Source organism: Myodes glareolus, chromosome 20 (genome assembly GCF_982192425.1).
Source record: "Myodes glareolus chromosome 20, mMyoGla1.1, whole genome shotgun sequence".
Classification (NCBI taxonomy): Eukaryota; Metazoa; Chordata; class Mammalia; order Rodentia; family Cricetidae; genus Myodes; species Myodes glareolus.
The window spans coordinates 40313842-40327416 of record NC_142045.1 but is presented as its reverse complement, the minus strand read 5'-3'; the positions used below and the strand labels follow the sequence as shown (position 1 = coordinate 40327416).

At 37.3% G+C, this 13575-nt stretch overlaps 1 pseudogene; it reads right to left on the bottom strand.

Annotated features, from left to right (window-relative positions):
* Positions 1 to 1651: 1651 nt before the first annotated feature.
* Positions 1652 to 2992, bottom strand: LOC125394219 (heterogeneous nuclear ribonucleoprotein F-like; annotated as a pseudogene).
* Positions 2993 to 13575: the final 10583 nt, after the last annotated feature.

The following is a 13575-nucleotide window of genomic DNA, read 5'->3' as shown; positions in this document are numbered from 1 at the left end:
CATAAAAAGCTGTGTAATTTTAGATAACAATGGTAAATAAAGACTGGGATTGGACAAATTAGTCATTTAGATGATTAGTACACCAGTAATAAAACATTTTAAAAAACAATAGTTACAATCTGTTAGATGGTTGTCACTATAAAACAAAGCTCATTTGTGAGGAATAAGTGTTCAAGTAAACCCACCATGACTTTTAAAACTGAGAAAAAATGTCTGTTTATTGTACATTCTCCACTTGTGATAAAAGAATATTATACCGCAAGATAATATGATCCATATGAAGCAGGTGGTTAAGAAGCAAATAAATTACCAACAGATTTCTAATTATAATACACTCTTAGTCTTTCATGATAAACAACAGATGTGTGTTTACAAAAATACATTATAGTAGAATCAGGTCAATAGAGTCTAAATGAACAAGGCTTAATTTATCTGCACTGTGTTTTGAATTCTAGGGGATAGCCTATTTAAAAGAGACTCCATATAATGCAGCATGAGTTCAAAGGAGATTAATTTAAATGGGCCACATAATATAATTTTCATTAATTGTCTGAATAGAAAGGGAGGTATTTCAGAATGCAAACACAAACAAGGAACGTAGAAGAACAATATATTAGAGTAGAAGAATGAAGGAATATTCCAGAATAACAGAGAACTCGATACAACTATCCATTTATTTTATTTGTATTTGGTGTGTGTGTGTGTGTGTGTGTGTGTGTGTGTATTTTCAGACATGACTATTTCATGATGGATTCATGACCATAAGAGGACAATTTTTAGAAGTTGATTTTTTCCTTCCACCATGAGAGTGGCAGAGTTGGAATTCAGGTCATCTGGCTACGTAACAAGTATCTTTACCTGACTCTTTTATTTCATTGGCCTGTCTATTTGCAAATATGGTTAGTAAGTGGAGGGAGTTCACTATTTGAATTTAATTAAAAAAATCAGAGATATTTATTTGTCATATTATCTTAAGATAAAGTGTTGGTAAATGAGAAGTCACATTTACTTTTATGAAAAATTTTTAAATTAGTTAAGAAAACTTTACTAGTATCATCAAAATGCATCAAAAGCAAATCAGTACAACAAAAGCTTTAAGTCAAGGCCTCACCACTTTCAATTGTATTAATATTATGTCTCAATTCTCAAGACTAAATTTTAAAAATCTTAGGCTTAGCATGCAGGTTTGAAATGAATATATCAACTAGAATGAACATAGGGAATGATTCTCTTTGAATTGGGATTTAGCCCCTTTGAGTTCTGACGAAAAGTGTGTATATCCAGTTTATTCACTATGGTGTGCTCAAAGAGCCACTTGTCATACTTAAAACTACTTAATTCACATAATATCACTCTTGAGTATACTACCGAAAAATGTTCATTGAGAAAAACAGAAGCAAATAGTTTTAGTTTATTTAATATTGCCCACTAGAAGAAAAGTTTGCATGAGCAATACTGAAGAGGTAATTTTTGCAGTCCGAATTTCACAATCTTATCTTGCAAAATGGATCCCCCAGCTTCCTTTAGAGTTATAGACTGCTCTCGATTGTTCATTGGTTGCCTGTTCAAGTTTTAGCCAAAATAACTCAAAAAATTGTACAATAGTAATCATATCCACCCACCCATGCTGTTCTGACTGCTGTAGCTGGTCCTACAACAGATACTCACTGACTCTCCAGGCGGCAGCCAACACTCCCCTGCCTTGCTTCACTTGGCAGCTACAAGTCCTGTTTCTAGCCACAGTTGTTGAATTTAAGAAGAGTTCTACATTTCTGTGTTGCATGTTTCCCTGTCTTTGACCTGGATGCCACTGCTTTTCTATGGAGGACAATGACAATTTCTCCTGTCATTTTTCCATTAGGGCCCATCTCATTATGAACTCTCACAGGGTTCAAGGGAGAGAAGAAGTTGTAAATGTCGTTCTTTTTTGTTGCTTGTTTGGTTTGCTTTTTGCTATTGTTTTTGTTTTTTTCCAGACAAGGTTTCTCTGCAGCTTTGGTGCCTATCATGAACTAGGTCTCGTAGACCAGGCTGACCTCGAACTCACAGAGATCGACCTGCCTCTGCCTCTCAAGTGCTGGGATTAAAGGCATGTGCCACCACCGCCTGGCATAAATGTCGTTCTTAGTCGCTTTGTAGGGCAGTCCTCTCAGGTGGACGCAATAGAGGGTGGTGCTCTGCGCTGTGAACTTGCTGAATCCATATCTGTGGTTATACCTTCCTGAAAGACAGTAGCTGAAGTTTCTGTCAAACAGATCAGTGGTGAAGCTATAGCCACCACGGAGGTCACTGTATTCTTCACTATAGGCACAAGACCTTATGTTTTCTAGACCTGCCTTTTTCATAGTGTCAATGTACCTTGGGACTATCCCAGGCTGGTCATGGGGCCCAGGGCACTGCACAGACATGAAATTCAGAGGTGGACCAAAGTATGACCTGACTTTCTCCTGGTTGCTCTTGAACACTGTAATCTACCTGTGCCCTATCCACCCCTGTGCATCCCTTTCCCAGCTACCTCCAGAGAGGCAGACTAGAGCCTCCTCCAAATATAATGCGATTCTATTTGGCACATTTTCCAACCCTGATAAGAACTGAATTATTTCTTCTTTTGTGCATGCAGACAAATGGGAGTCCCTTAAACCTCATAAGGCCATCATCAGCACTGTCAGTGTTGTTTGGAACACTGTGCTTCAACATTCAATCCTTGTGGCTTCTATGTGGCTTGAACACCTCAGTATACTAGTGTACCAGACTTTCTTGTCTTTTTTTCAGAGAAAATTTTAAATCATATTCTGTAAACTCCCACTTCAACAAAAACCTCATCACTATGGCTTCCTTCTCTAGTATAAATGAAATGAACACCTGAGATCCCATCATGAATTGTGCAGTTGGTGAGGAAGTGCTATACATCCTCAACTAAGCATGTGCAGGGTAGGCCACAGAGCTTGACCACATAGTCTTCATCTCCCTTAGTCCCGTCATCATGGATCATGGACATTTAACACGGCTGGTGCCACACAAGCTTGGGCAACATTTTTGTAGCTTAATGATCCACCTCAGATGCCTTTGGCATGAAATCTTCATGGAAGGTAACAAATTTTCCATGGAGGAAGGCAAAAGTAACTTCTATTTTAATCAATAGCTTGATTTTTGAACCCCAACTCTATCTGACAGTTTAAAAATGCAGCTTTACTGGTAATAGAATCTGGAAACAACCTAGATGCCCATAATCCACATTTCCTTTTAAAATGGAAATCAAGTGAGAGAATTAAGTTTAACACTAAAGTAGACTGTAAATAATTTGATAAGATGTTTTAAAAAATGTACATTTGCATAAGAAAGTGTTACTGAGCTATGAAATTTGCAGGCAAATGGCTGGAACTAGGTAAGTACAGAAACCCACAGTTAAACGTTATGTGGAGAGAATCTAAATTGGAATTCTCCATCAGGTCCCTGAGAGCTTAGGAATCCCAGTGAGGAGGGAGAGGAAAGAGTACAGGCATCAGAGGGACAGAGGACACCAGGGGGGCATGACCCGCTGGATCAACTAATCAAAGTTCACATGGTTTACAGAGGCTGAAGCAGCAAGCATGGGATCCGCATAAAGTCTGGGTCAGATCCTCTGTGTTTGTGGCTGTTATCTTGGTGATTTGTGGGACTTCAAACTGTGGGAGCCAGTGTGTCTTTGACTCCTTTGCCTGCCCTTGACACTTATTTTCCTCCTCTTGTTTTTCCTCTGTGTGAGGGCTTTTGCTTAGTTCCATTGTATTTTGTTTTGTTTTCTTAGGTAGTTGCGGTCTTTTAGAGGCTGATCTTTTCTAAAGAAAGACAAAGAGAAGTGTATTCAGGGCAGAGGAAGGATGTATTAGGGGGAGCTTTGGAGGACTGGAGGGAGGGGAAACTGCTTAGGACGTATTTTATCAGAGAAGAATCTATCCTCAATCAAAAAAATAAATAAGTAATGTATATGTAACTCAAATATTTTGGTTGCTCATCTGTTCCTATCATCAGCTGTTAAAATATAATTTCAGCTTATTTTAAAATGCTAATTAGCTATAACTTCAAGGCCTGCAATATGCTATTAAGTAGAACTTAATGTGTTAAATTTCTGGGGGCTTCAGTTTATTCCCGTATTTATGTCATGTTAATGGATTTTAAGTGATTGCATGGATGATGTCAAAATATTTCTGTTTAATGAAATTACTCATTACTAAGGTTTTAGCTCATTAACATTTTACAAACATTTTTCATTTTTCTAAATAATGTATTTTCCATGGGTAGTGTCAATACGTTACCAAATCATTTCTTTTATTAAAATTGATATGATAATATTATGATTATTCAGTATTGATGCAATTAAATAACAAAAAAAATATAGAACGTGCTTACTCTCTAAAAAATTATAGGACAAATTGATGTTTTTAGGGCTTATTTTACATTAAATTGCAACTATAGCAGCGAGAAATGACTGTTGACAGTTGTTTAGAGGCTTTAAAACTTTAGATAAGTTACAGACTTCTAAGCAAGATTTGAGCTTAAATGTTAGTAAGTCCTTTACTAGGGACTGTGCAAAAATATCCTAAATATGTAACTTAATCTTTTCTAGGATTTACTAATGGAAAAAAGTCACCTAAAATAAAAATATATGTCTAATTTGCATGCTGAACATCAGAAAACAACAGAAGATCATCTCTGCTAGGTCAGGTGGCAAAACTACTAGTTACAAGGAGCCTAGGGTGGAGCTACAATAATAAAAATGAAGGAAAGAAACACATAGCTATTGAAGAACACTAAAATTTCTGTTCTTTGGTCTTTCTAGGTGTCAAAAGGAATTCTCATAAACTTCTTCTCATGCACATATGATTCAGTTTAGAAAGTGTTTGTGAGCTGTCTTCTAATGTAACTGTATGCTGAGGATACTGATGAAATTTTTTCAGCCTAGTTACATCCCCTTCAGGCTTCATTTTTTATTTAAATATGTTCTTATTATTTATTCAAGAGATTCTGAAAAATAACTTGGTGGTGTGTGGGGTTTGTGTGTGTGTGTGTGTGTGTGTGTGTGTGTGCTTGTGCGCACACATGCACATGTGCATTCTCTCAGCGGTGTATAGATTAGCAGCAGTTAGAGGTTGGATGTTTCCCTCACTCAACCTGGAGTTCAATCGTAGGCAAAATCAACTGTCAGGCCACTGAGTCCTTAACATCCACCTGTCTCCCTTTCCTTAGGGCTGGATGTGGAGTTTCACACTGCATTGTCTAGTATCTCACAAGAACTCTGAGGACCCAAACTCAAGTCCTAACGTAACTAACAATGTTCTTACACACTGAATCATCTCTACAGAATAGGATTAATTTTTTCTTAGTTTTAGAAGTAATTTTGTTGGTTGTTTATAAGGGAGTTTTTATTCTGGTGTAATTCAGAAAAAATAAGAGTTGGAGTTTTCATTGTTTATTTCATAAATCAGTTGCATATACCTTCTCATGTCTTGAAAGAAATTTCACTTCCTCCATATTTATTACAAGCACTAATAATGATACATTTTGATCAATTATATTTCATTATTCCTCCTGTTACATTAACATGAAAATTGAAAGAGGGCTTCATGATGATTGTGTGTTACAACACATGGTATCTAATAAAGGCAGAAAAGTACTCTTTTAAATTACTCATCAATGATTTTATCATTCCTGCTTTATAAGTACATTTATAAATCCATGGTTATATTTCTTGAAATGATGAATAGCAGAACTTTATTTAAATCCTTGGATATTTACTGACACATACAGTAAAAGTTAGGCATTATGTATTTACAGAATATGAATTTAAAGCTATATAATCACAGTACCATCTCTTACTGCCAATATGAACATTTTGGGTGAAAGTATCAAAGAATGTATGAATTTGAAAGTTAGTAAGAGTTTTTCATTTATTCCATTACTTAGGAAACACTGTTGCCAAAAATTTTAAGTTCTTATTTAAGGGAAGATCAGTTAGTCTTTTACACTTGTGTTAGCAATAATCGTGTGAAAGGTACCAATAGAGGATGGGTCATGAAATTGGCATATGCATCTATGTGTTTCTTCAATTTACTAATGTATCACCTTTTGTAACTAATAAAGCATTGACAGAATTACAATGAGCTTTGTGCCCGGAATAGTTCAACTTCTGTACAAGATATGTTATATATATATATATATATATATATATATATATATATATATATATATATTATGTAAATTGATATGTTATATATATATTATGTAAATTGTGACATTTTCAACACTTTGATAAAAGACTGAACCTTCATGAAAACTTGTAAAATTAAAATAGAAACTAAAAACAATGCTTAGATTATATATATATATATATATTCAGATATATCAGCTATACCTTTACCATGCTTTAATTTTAATTTGTATAATGTCATCTAAACAAGGAAATAGAAAACCAAATGATAAAATTGATGGCATAACTTTGTCATTTTGACCCAACCTAGAATCTCTTTGAGAAAATAATGACAGATTTATTTGATGGTCTTGTAGACATACATGTCTGTGGTAAATTACCTTGATTGTTAATTGATATGGGAAGATTAGGCCCACTGTGGGCAGCACGATTCCCTAGGCATGAGTCCTGAACTGTATAAGAGTGGAGAAAATTAGTTCAAGCAAGCAAGCATCATCCATGAATACACTGCTCTCTGCTATTGACTGGATATAATGTGATCAGATCGTTCAAGCTACATAACTGTCATTTCCTAAGAGTGATGAACCATAACATGAAATTGTGAGAAAAACAGAAAACAAAACCATCCTTCTCACCCAAGTCGCTTTGCATTACAGTATTTTATTACAGCAACAGAAACAAAACCAGAGCAATGTTTTAGGTTTACATTTTAGTCAAAATTAAAATATAATAGTGTTGCAAGTGCCACATTGGTCTGCCAACTGTCAGGGACCAGCCTTGATGAAATTTGCACATTCTAGGGTAGGAGCATGAGTGTAACTGGAAGCTGATCAATTCTTAAAATCAGAGCAATGGGCTTGAGCTGCATGTTGGGCAACATATATAACTAGAGACTGATTGTTCATTTCCCGGCTACCCAGAACTGAATAATCACACAGAAAATATATTAATTACAAAGCTATTTGGCCTATTTGCTCAGGCTTCTTTTTGGCTAGCTCTTACATCTTAAAATTAACCCATTTGTATAAATCTGTGTTACTCATGAGTCTGGAGTCTGCTGATAAAATCTGGCATCTGTCTCCTTCGGCAGCTACATGGTATCTCCTTGACTCCATCTACTCTGTGTATCTCTGTTTGGATTCCTGCCTGGCTGTATTCTGCTAAGCCACTGGCTGAAACAGCTTTATTCATCAATAAATAAAAGCAACACATATAATGTAGGACACCCCATATCACATGAGGATTAGATTATTAAGAAAAAGAAGAGAGATATGAGAGAAATAGAAGTTAGAAACACAAAACAGCATCAGGAAGGAAATTCAGTGAATACTGAACTGCCTCCATTTATTTTCCACATGCATATATATATATATATATATATATATATATATATATATATTACTTTAAAAGGGGAAGGGAGATGCAACAGAGTTCATTAACATGATTTACAAAATAGACTTGAATTCTCTGACCTTTCTTCCAGGTGGAAGGGATCCACCACTACATTCAAAATACTAATTAACCACACCCTAAATCAGGATCGCTTGTTTGTAGCCACAGCTGGAGTCAGCAACTTTGAAAGAACAAAAATTGGCTCAAACTCTGACATTTAATCAAGGTGGAACAGGCTCACAACTCTGGGCCCTGACATAATAAATCAAGTAAATGGACTATATTGCTCTGAATGCCCACCCCCAGCCAGGCAAATCTTTTCACACAACATTGGAAGCCAATGACTATGTTGTGCAAAATAACATATGGAAAAGAGCATTATGCAGCTCCCATTACAGGGCCCTATATAGCTGCTGGGGATAGGTTCACCTAGGAGGGGAGGAGGAAGCACAGGCTTTCGGGACAAAGGAATGTTTCAGTGGGTCTTTGGAACAAATGTCAACACTTGCCTGTTTTTTAAGAATCATCTTATTTTCTTTTTCTTTCTTTCTTTTTTTTATTTTTTAAAAAGAAAACAAACTATTTTTTTAAAAAAATTTACATACCAATCCCAGTTCCCACTCCCTTCCTTTCTCACATTCCCTCCACCTTCCCCCCATGCCACCAGCCATCCACTCCTCCAAGAGAGTAAGGTCCATTGCTTTGGGAAAGGTTCAAGGCCCTCCCTACTATGTCTAGACTGAGCAAGTTATCTATCCAAAGAGAATAAGTTCCAAAAATGACAGTTCAAGCAGTAGGGATAAATCCTGGTGCAACTACTAGTGGCCCCACAATCTTCCCTAGCCATACAACTGTCACCCACATTCAGAGGGTCTAGCTTCAGCAACCATTCTGGGTAGTTACAAAACTTCCCTGAACAATGCTTAGTAGTTTAAGGAACAACTCTTTCAATCTTGAGGTGGAAGGGAAAAACAAAACATAAGTACTTTTAAAAGTTTGTTTTATGTCTTCTAAATAACAGAAAGAATGTAGAGCTGGGGACTTACGGGTACGCTTATAATTTTAGCTGAAATGCTATGGATTGCTATAAAAGTGTGATATTTTAGTGACTATTATGAGCATTCAGTGTTCTGATGAATAAACATGATAGGGCTTAGAAACTTAAAACAATAATTTTTGAAGTTATAGAAGGCTTTCTTACTTTCTTTTTCCTTTTCTATTTTTTGCTTATTGAAACAGCATCACTTTATGCAACTCTGACTGTCTTGGTACTCAGAATTTAGAGCATCCTGATTTCTAACTCATGGAGATATAGCTGCCCCTGCCTCCTGAGTGCTGGGATGAAGGGCAGGAACTACCACTCACGGTTAAGGAAACTTGTCATAGGAAATACCTAAGGTCTCTTAGTATGGTCCTACCATCACTTGGAAATTTTTTTTTTTATTTTTTTAGTAAATTTTATTAAATTATAAAAGTTTCCATTTCGGCCCCCCCTCCCAACACCCTCCCACTCCCCCCACTCCCCCCTCCTTCCCCTCCGTCCCCCAGGGCAGTCAGGGTTTCCTGCCCTGTGGGAAGCTCCAGCTCCCTCCCCCTCCCTCCAGGTCCAGGACGGCGAGCTTCCAAACAGACTGGATCCCCAAAATCCAGCATATGCAGAGGAAACAGGTCCCAGTGTCATAGTCAATGGCTTTTCAGAAAGACCCCGGGCCAGCCACAGTCAGAGAATCCGGCCAAATTCCAAGAATCTGGCTAGATCACGTCCTCGTTCAGTCCCAGTCCGACTGACCCTGGTAAACTCTCATCAGATCCATTCCCTTGTATCAGTGGGTGATAGCATCCCTCGCAGTACTGATTTCGTCTTTCATGTTCCTCCTCCTTCCGCTCCCCCTCCGGACCTCGGGGGGCTCAATCCGGTGCTCCAATGTGGGCCTCCGACTGCATAGCCGTCCTTCGCCAGACGAAGGATCTATGGTGATAAGCAAAATATACATCAGTATGGTCATGGGCCACGGCCGATTCAGGCACCCTCTCCTCTGTCCAGAGAGCAATCTGGGGGATTTCTCCTTGGACCTGGGATCCCATATATAATCAAGTCTCCTGTAAACACTAATTTTTAAAAATAAATTTATCCCAGGTTTTCAACACAGATTTCAAAGAAAGCCAAAAACAAGCATCACAACTTAACATAACATAAAACATTCCATTTAGAAGCTGTTGTTTTACTCACAGGCATGGATGTATCAAAGAATTGACTTCTTCTAAGTCTGGAAAAATAGGTAACAAGTGTATGCTTAAATGCAGTAAAGCTTTTCTAATTTGTATGCAAATACTTAAAATATAAAATTAATGAATTGATCTGTATATATGACTCGAAGCAGTGCTTCCAGACAAGTTTTCATTCAGTGTGTAAAATTCCTCTCATAGTCAATTTTTAAATTAATATTCATAAAAATATGTAGTGGCAGTTATAATGTTGTAACTAGCTGCTCTAAACCAGGGGAATTAAACAAGCATCAGTTTTTGTTTCTAATTTTTAAATACATTCATTTATTTGCTGTGTGTGTGTGTGCATCTACGTGTGTGTATCTGAATTTGTCTGTGTGCTGTCTGTATCACAGCATGGGTTTAGAAATCAGAGGAAAATTTGGGGGCATTGGTTCTGTCCTTCTACCATATGAAACCCAGTAATTGAGCACAGATTGCTGGTCTTAGTGGCAAGTGCTTTAAATACTGAGCCATCTGGCCGGATCCATTTTATGTTCATAGAACACAGTGGTCTCTGAAGCATCTGTGGCATTGAGACACTTTGCTCCCAGATTTCACATGACAGGTTGTGAGCAAGTCTTCTTCGCACTTGTTCTATTCTGTGGGCTGCTCTATATGGTCAGTGGATCATTATCATATGGAGTTCTCAAGATGAATGCCAGGAAAGGAAGAGAGATAACAGGACTCTTAAAGCTTGCAATGTGTAACACTTCCTGGAAAAAATGTAAAAACATATCTTCATCCCAGAGAGAGCACCAATGACAAAAAAAAAAAAAAAGATGTAATTTCAGCTAAGTACACTTTAAGGAATAACTTTAAGTTGTTTAAGTACTTTAAAAAAACATGAATCATGATGAATTAATGAATTAATTGTAGTCAATAATAGGAACACAAGTGTTTCAGGCCACTAACTGCATCACTGAATAGTCCACCTTATGCCAGGTGGTGACACATAAAATCTCTGTCGTGGAAACACCCAGTAGCTCAAACCATGGATGAGTCTCCCCTCTCCCAGCAATCACTGACTCCTTACATAACCTCAATTTGTGACTTCATGATTCTTTCAGGGTTGGTAGCTTCCGGAGTCTTGTTAGCCCCCTTCCTTTCTCCAGAGGCTTATTTCATGGCATAGTAATTAACAGCATGCTCTCAGATGGTGCTGTGTCAGGTGTAGAATTCTTTAAAGCTATGAACCCCAGGTTAATCAAAGTATTTAATTAATTGTTTATGTATGCTTCTGTTCCTTACAATTGGCTATTAGTTGTTGTGCCGAGCCATATGCTGCCATTGTTTTAACAGATTAAAATAAAAAGAAAGTATTTCACCAACTTTACAAAGAATGTCTGAAATCTTAGTAATAAAATATCTGGCCATATGAATTTAAAAACAAAGTAAAGTTGAATGTTCATTTTTAATATTTTTTAAACAATGTTAGTAATAGATTTGTACTGTGATTTCTTATACCTTATAAGGTTATTCAATTTTGATACATGATAAATTGGAGCTAAGAAAGTTAAGTATATCACTTAAAATTAGAAAGTAGTTCATACAGAATGCCAAGAATCCCAGTTGGGTGCAATGTAGTAGAATCAGTGTTTCTGCACTCTTTCTAGCATGCTTTCATGTGATTTTGTCTAACCAGTCTTACAAACCTGGTTTTTACTGTTTGTAAAAAACAGTCTTACAAAATTTCTGTCTATTTGAAATTTTAGAAAACAGCACCTTAAAAACTGATGTAATAGGTCTTTACATCTTTAGTATGTTCTTTAAGTTTATTGTTTCCTGTCTGCCTGATTGGTACTCCTCCTGAGAGTAACATTTTCTGAACAGTTACTTCTACTGTGTCAAACTGGGATGAAAATAAATGGATAGCACCAACAGATCCCGGCTGAGACTTCCAATGCACTCCTGACATTAGCACATGAACACTTGCTGAGTCACAACTGACTCAACTGACTAACTCAACTGTCAGGCAATTACACGTTTCACGACCTCGATTAAGTAATACTAATGTGTATTTGGAAGCATTGAAAACCAAGCACCTAAATACCCACAGTCAACTTGAACCAGAAGAACAAAGCTGCAGAAATTCCGATGTATGAATACATTCCAAGGCAAACTACAGACCCTAGTAACAGAAACAAAACCAAGAATAGCATAACAGCAACAAAAGTGTGACCGTAATACTGGTAAATAAAAATAGGAACTAATGAAAAGAATGGAACTGTGATTCCACAATAAACCTACACAGCTACAACCTACTGAGTCACCAAAGGCCAGGTGTGCGTTTCCAAAAGGACAACCACTGTAATCTACAATGCTGAGAAAATGGATGTCCACAACAAGGACGCTGAGAGGTAACTCTCATTCTTTATCCTGTACACAAATCCACAAACAAGACATCAAAGGCTCAGTGTAAGACTTGATACTATGACAAAAAAAAAAATCTAGTGAAAATGCATTAGTCACTGGTGGCTTGGCATTGATCTTGTTTTATAGTTTTACAGGTAGGTCATTTTATTGCAGTATTATTTTATCTAAACAAACAATAAAGAAGTATATTGAGTAACAGGTAATTCTCTGCCTTTGCAGTTATTTCCCTCACATTCGGAATCCTTGGATTTCTTTTATGTTTTTGTAGTGTGGAGTACTCCAGCTGTTACTCATGTAAATATTGCACTATCCATTGTCAGCTTTTTTTAATTTTCATTGAGCTCTACATTTTTCTCTTCTTTCCTCCCTTCCTCTCCCCTCCCCTCAACCCTCTCTCGAGATCCCCATGCTCCCTATTTACTCAGGAGATCTTGTATTTTTCTACTTCCCATGTAGATTATATCTATGTATGCCTCTTTTAGGGTCCTCATTGCTGTCTAGGATCTCTGGGATTGTGATTTGGGGGCTTTTCTTTGCTTTATGTTTAAAAACAACTTATGGGTGAGTACATGTGATAACTGTCTTTCTGGGTCTGGGTTACCTCACTCAAAATGATGTTTTCTAGCTCCAACCATTTTTTTAAACTTTTTAATAGATTCTTTCTGAATTTCACATCATGTACCTCACTTCTACTCACTTCCGTCCACTTCCTTATCCCTGTATATCCTTCCCTTATGCCTGCAGCTCTTCCCCCGAAAAGAAACTTTAAAAAACAAAACAAAGCAAGCAAGCAAACAAAATGAAGAGCAAAACACTCCCCGCAAAAAACCCAAAAAAACAAAAAGAGAGAAAAAAAAAACCTCTTCATTTCTCCTTCCCGCCTTTCCAGCAGCACTTCATTCATCCTGGTGGCACAGGGGAGGGTGGTGATCTCAGTGTGTCACATAGTATATACTTTTTCCTATCAGCTTTACTAGCAAATGTTAGTGCAATGAGTCACTAGTCTGGTTCAAGTTCTTCTGTATCTAGTACACCATCATCATTGGATCCTCACCGAAACTCCTCTGGGATATCCTGTAACTGTACCAAGTCATAGACATTCTGTGAGAATTCTTCCACAGGACCAGTCCCTTTATAAGCTCCAGTAGGTGCTAGATGGGGTAGATGTTAGGCTGGACCACCACACAGTTGTGAGTCTCAGTGGTAGCTGAGCTGATCAGTCTGGACCATTGGGGCCACCTGCAGTAGGTAAAGAGGTGGATTTGGCTCATCTATGCCTATGTCCTCAGGGTATATTCACTCTCTCCTGTAACCATAACCCTAGAGTGCAGGGGACAGCTCTTCTGGGTTTAGGG